This window comes from Coenobita brevimanus, chromosome 17 (assembly GCF_032717465.1).
Source record: "Coenobita brevimanus isolate Jiangsu-jjx chromosome 17, ASM3271746v2, whole genome shotgun sequence".
Lineage (NCBI taxonomy): Eukaryota > Metazoa > Arthropoda > Malacostraca > Decapoda > Coenobitidae > Coenobita > Coenobita brevimanus.
The window spans coordinates 33,041,842-33,048,025 of record NC_136970.1 but is presented as its reverse complement, the minus strand read 5'-3'; positions in this window follow the sequence as shown (position 1 = coordinate 33,048,025).

Here is a 6,184-nt window from a genome sequence, read left to right as displayed (position 1 = left end):
ACAAACTATATGTTAAAGAAAAAAAAATGATTCAAGAGCTTCAGCAATACTGGATGTTAAAGCAATTGGGTGATAGTTAAGGGGTACAAGATGGTCATTCTTCTTTGGGATGGGTTGAATGAGAGCAAACGTCCAGCAATAAATAAAGTGGACAGAGAAAGCGGAAAGAGAAGGCAGGGTGAAAGCACAGAAATACAGCTCTTGAGGACAACAAGAGGGACCTCATTAAACCCATGTGCCTTGATAATATTGAGGCCTGTGAGTGTAGAAAGTACTTCAATTGAAAAAATGTTAATTTCAGCCAGGAGGAAGTCAGAGGATGGAAGTGATGGAGGAACAGCACCGGAATCGTCGAAGGTAAGATTGGAGGGGAAATTCTGATCAACGAGTTTTGCTTTATCCTTACAAGAAACAGCGACAAAGCTATCAAAGGGGAAAAGAGGAGAGAAGAAAGATGTTGTCACGCTGTTTGAGAGGGTTTAGTTAAGGTGCCAGAGGCAACGGAATGATTTTTGGGGGGTGAGTTCTGATCATTTTGCACGAATGAGATTTTTCTTAGCAGAACAGAAAACATATTAAGCAAGGTTCCAAGCAGAACCATAAAAGAGAAGAGATTCGGGGGAGGGGGGTCTCTGGTATCTTTTGAGGCCTTCTTCTTGTTGTGAACAGCATTAGAACAAACGTATTTAAAGTATTTTTTTTTTCTTGTATTATTCACAAGGTAAGAGAAAATAATGTATGTTTAAGTGCCCGAGATAATAACCTCCCTATTGCGTGAGGCACACTCAGATGGCTCTCGACCGTAGAAGCAATTAATCATTCCAGGGAAAATCAAAGAGGTCCTGTCAGAGGGCCTTCCAATCAGCAGCTCCAGATTGCCACAGCCGCCGCAACCTGGGGGGGTCCATAGCCCTTACTGGAGCGATAGGACAGCATAAGGTCATAACGTTGTGATTGATGAGCCCAACAGAGTGAAAAGATTAGCAAACTAAGCAGAAGAATTAGTTGTAAGGATGAGGTCTTCTATGTTGGAACTTTTTCCAAGGCAGTCTCGGATATGACTCGGGTAGTGTACAAATTGCTCTACATCATTAAGGATAGAGAAGATGTAGGCTTGTTCACCGTGTGTATCAGTGACTGGAAAATGGAGCCAAAGTTGGTGGTGAACATCGAAATAACCAAAAATGGAGATTTCGGAGAGAGGAGAAATTTATAGGATGTGTTCCACCTTAGATATAGAATGTACAAACAATTTTTCAAAGTCAGTAGAACTAGAGGATAGTTACACAACAGACATAATACATCAAAGAATGACAGGGTACCCGAAGCCAGAGTGCACAGAATCAAGAAGATTCATCTTCAGTACGACGCGAGTGAGAGATGTTACTGCATACATACACACAATCGCCTGCTTTGACTTTAAAGTGATTATAGAGAAAGTAGGAGGAGAAAAAGAAGTGTGTCCTAACAGTTGCCTCAGAGAGTTGAGTCTCGGTGAGGAAAAGAACGTGAGGTTTAGGGGAAGAGTGGTGGTGTTCAACAGAGAGAAAATTTGAGGAAATTCCACGAATGTTGCAGAAATGTTTAAAGACAGTCAGACAATGATGACATTCATCTCAATTGGCCGTCATTTCCCGACTCAGTTAGTGATGGATAATGTTTTCTTTTAAGCGCGAATGCTTGTCGGTGTGTCGTTGTCTCTGGTGTTGTGTCTCTGCCTGTCTGCCTGTCCTTGTAAATGTGTAAATGTTTGCTTGTCTGTTAATGTCTCCATGTATTTTGCTCTTATATGAATACGTTGGTAATTATGTCTGTGTGTGTGTGTGTGTGTGTGTGTGTGTGTGTGTGTGTGTGTGTGTGTGTGTGTGTGTGTGTGTGTGTGTGTGTGTGTGTGTGTGTGTGTGTGTGTGTGTGTGTGTGTGTGTGTGGTTTTGTGTCCGTAATGTTAGCACTTCTTGATTGTGGTTCTTTAGATTGGCTTTCTAGCTTTGTGTGTGTGTGTGTGTGTGTGTGTGTGTGTGTGTGTGTGTGTGTGTGTGTGTGTGTGTGTGTGTGTGTGTTCAATATTTGTACTGCTGGATATTTTTCATGAACGTTCAGAAAGTGCCAGGCTAGTCATTGTATCTGTGTACTGGTATGAGGGTGTATATATTAAGTTTCTGTATATATCTGCATGGATGTGTCTGAGTTTTGGCCCAAAGGTAGAAGCTACTTTCGGAATTAATTACCTTCATCTCTAGATCTCAGTAATACCTTCACTCTGCACAAGGACAAAACACCCAAAGCAATATCCATGTTGCTTATCCACTGTATTTGTGTGTGTGTGTGTGTGTGTGTGTGTCTGTTTGTGTGTGTAAGATTGTGGCGGTGAATTTTTGTATTTAATTTCTTGTAGGCATGATTGTGTGTGAAGAGTATGTACGAGGGAGCTAGGGCTACGGTGCGAGTGGATGGTGAGCTGAGTGAGTTCTTTGATCTCAATGTGGGACTGTAACAGGGGTGTGTAATGTCTCCATGGCTGTTTAATATATATATGGATGGGGTTGTAAAGGAGGTACAAGGTAGGGCAGTGGATGTGGGGGTGGCCCTAATGAGTGAGGGTGAGATTTGGAAGCTTCCGGTGTTGCTGTTTGCTGATGATACAGTATTGCTGAGTGAAGATGAATGGGAGTTGCAAGGTTTGGTGAATGAATTTGGGACAGTGTGTAGGAGGAGGAAGCTGAAAGTTAATGTAAACAAAAGTAAAGTTATGGTGTTTGGGAGGAATGAAGGCACAGAGTGTGCAGTGAGGTTGGATGGAGAGGATATGGAGAATGTGAGTGCATTCAAGTACTTGGGTAGTGTGATGAGTAAGGATGGAACTTTGGGTGATGAAGTACGTGAAATGGTACAGCAGGGAAGAAAGGTTGTTGGTACACTGAAAGCAGTGATGAGAAATAGGGAGGTGAGTATGGAAGTTAAGAAGTCACTGCATGATGGTATTGTGATCCCTACCCTGACGTATGGAAGCGAGGCGTGGGCATTGCAAGAGGGGAACAAGTCAAGAGTGAGAGCAGTGGAAATGAGTTACTTGAGAGGAGCATGTGGAGTGACGTGGAGGGACAGGTTGACGAATGAAGAAGTGAAGGAACGTTGTGGGGTAGATGTGGATGTGGTTGAAAAGATTAGGAGAAATACACTGAGGTGGTTTGGACATGTGGAGAGAACGGAGAATGAAAGACTGACTAAGAGGGTGTATGTAGGTGAGGTGGAGGGAGGGAGAGGGAGGGGTAGACCGAGGATGAGGTGGAGGGATGGAGTTGAGAGGTATATGAGGGAGGGGGGGGGTGAGTTGGGGGGAGGGGAGTCAAATGGTGGGTGACAGAGTGACTTGGAGGCGTTTTGTCTGCGGCCACCCTTTGCGGGATTAGGGCGTCGGGCTATAGATAGATAGATAGATAGATGATTGTGTGTGTGTGTGTGTGTGTGTGTGTGTGTGTGTGTGTGTGTGTGTACCTATTATGTATATTTGTTATGTATGTATTATTTATTTTTATGTTTGGATGTGTATGGATTACACTTGCATTTACATTTTGTCATCCTCGTTATATTAAACTTACGCCAAACCACATATACACACCATCCATCCATCCATCTATCATCCAATCCTTTATTGCCCCATGAGAACTTAGGAGCTCGGGGCTAGGCAAGTTGGTCCTGACATTTAATATGAGAGTGACCAGCCTCACTCATCCCTGAGTGGCAGTACATGAGCAATAAACTCCAACCTTCCCTTGGATATTAACCTGCACCGCCTAAATCCGATTGGGGCACCTTAATTACTCACTAAACCACCAGGCGCCATAATTTGATTATATGGTTACCATCCAACGTAGTAAATGGTTTCCTGGTGTACAGGAAACCATTTGGTTTGTCACTCAGTGTAGTCGCCCGTAGGCAGAATGAAGAGAAAAGAATGAAGGAAAGAAAGACAGAAGGAGTGTAAAGTCACCCATAGGCAGAAGGTAGAGGAAAGAATGAAGGAAAGAAAGACAGAAGAGGAAGGAAGGCAGAGAGGAAAGGGCAGACACCCAAAGTAGCACTACATCGAGTGAGTGGATACACACATATTGGAATCCCTTTGCCTCACTCACTCACTGCAAAACACTAACGCTTCATCCCCCACAATCTATCAGTGATCTTGCACTTCTGCATTGTATAATAAACCTCACCTTCTTTTCCTAACTGAGACTCAGCTGTTTGAGGCAACTGACAGCAACGACATGTAGGCGGGTCTTCTGGTAGATCAGTAATGTCTGATTTACATGAAATTCAAATCATTAAAAAGGTCCCTGCTCCAGCAGGGATTTGATCCTGGGTCCGGTAGGACTAACGCCACCTCTCTACCGATACACCAGTCCTGTATGAGACAGCCCTAGCATGTATTCAGTATGGACGGTGGGTGTTAGCATCGAAGTGGTGACATGTAGAGGTGTATGGTATGTAGGAGGACTATTGGGCCTTGAGAACAGGCTGTGATGCCTATGCCCAGAGTCAAGCACACACACACACACACACACACACACACACACACACACACACACACACACACACACAAACTTTTTTGTTTCCTCCTACTTTCTCTATACTCATTTCAAAGCCAAAGGTGGCTGTTGATTATATACGCAACAACTTATCTTGCTCTCGTGTTCCTGAACTCGATTCCTCTGAATTCTCTACACTCTGGCTTCGGCTTTCTTGTCATTCTCTCACTAAAAACATATGTGCTGTTTACTTGTTCCCTAATTCTACTGGCTATCAAAAATTCTTCAACTATCTTACTTCTACAATGGAACACATTCTGTCCATTTCTCCTTTCTCTGAAATCTCCATTCTAGGAGATTTCAATGTTCACCACCGCCTTTGGCTCTCCTCTCCTTTCACTGATCCACCTGGTGAACAAGCCTGTATCTTTTCTATCCTTAATGACATAAAGCAGGTTGCATGGCACCCTACCCGCATCTCTGACCGCCTTGGAAAGGACTCCAACATACTTGACCTCTTCCTTACAACTAAGCCTTCTGCTTACACTGTTAATCTTTTCTCTCCGTTGGGCTCCTCCGATCACAACCTTATTACCTTAACCTGTCCTATCACTCCGGTACGGCCTGTGGACCCTCCAAAGAAACGTCATTTGTGGCACTTTAGAGCTGCGGATAAGGAGGCCCTCAGACAGTACTTCTTTGATCTTCCTGAAATGATTATTGCTTCCATGGAGCCATCTGAGTGTGCCTTGCACATTACGGAAGTTATTGTCTCGGGCAACGATGCATACATTCCTTTCTCATATTCTTTGACTAATGCAAGAAAGCCTTGGTTTAATCACGCTTGTTCTAATGCTGTCTGCAACAAGGAGAGGACCTATAAAAGGTACCGGAACCAACCCACCCCTGAATCACATCATTTATACATTTCTGCCCGGAACCGTGCTAAGTCTGTTCTTCGCTCTGCTAAAAATAATTTCATCCGTACTAAATGCTCTCATCTCTCCAACTCGAATTCTTCCCGCTCCTTCTGGCACCTTGCCAAAAACCTTTCTAACAACTTTCCCTCATCATCCTTCCCTCCTCTTTTCTACTCTGATGGCACTGCAGCTATTTCTTCTACTGATAAGGCAGATCTCATTGCTCAGACTTTCTCGTCCAATTCCACCTTAGACGATTCCGGTGCTGTTCCTCCATCACTTCCCCCCTCTGACTTCTTCATGCCTGACATTAAAATTTCTTCAGCTGATGTATTTTCTGCCATCACAGGCCTCAATACTAACGAGGCATATGGTCCTGATGGAGTCTCTCCTGTTGTTCCCAAGAACTGTGATTCTGTGCTTACACCCTGCCTACGCAAACTCTTTTGCCTTTGTCTATCAACTTGTACCTTTCCTTCTTGCTGGGAGTTTACTCTTATTCAGCCAGTCCCAAAGAAGGGTGACCATTCCCAATCCTCTAACTATCGTCCAATTGCTTTAACATCCTGTATTTCAAAAGTTTTTTAGTCAATTCTTAATAAAAAAATTTTAAAGCATCTCTCCTATCACAACCTTCTTTCTGATCGTCAGTATGGCTTACGTCAGGGACGCTCCACTGGCGATCTTCTCACCTACCTTTCAAACTCCTGGTCATCCTCCTTTCGGGACTTTGGCGAAAGC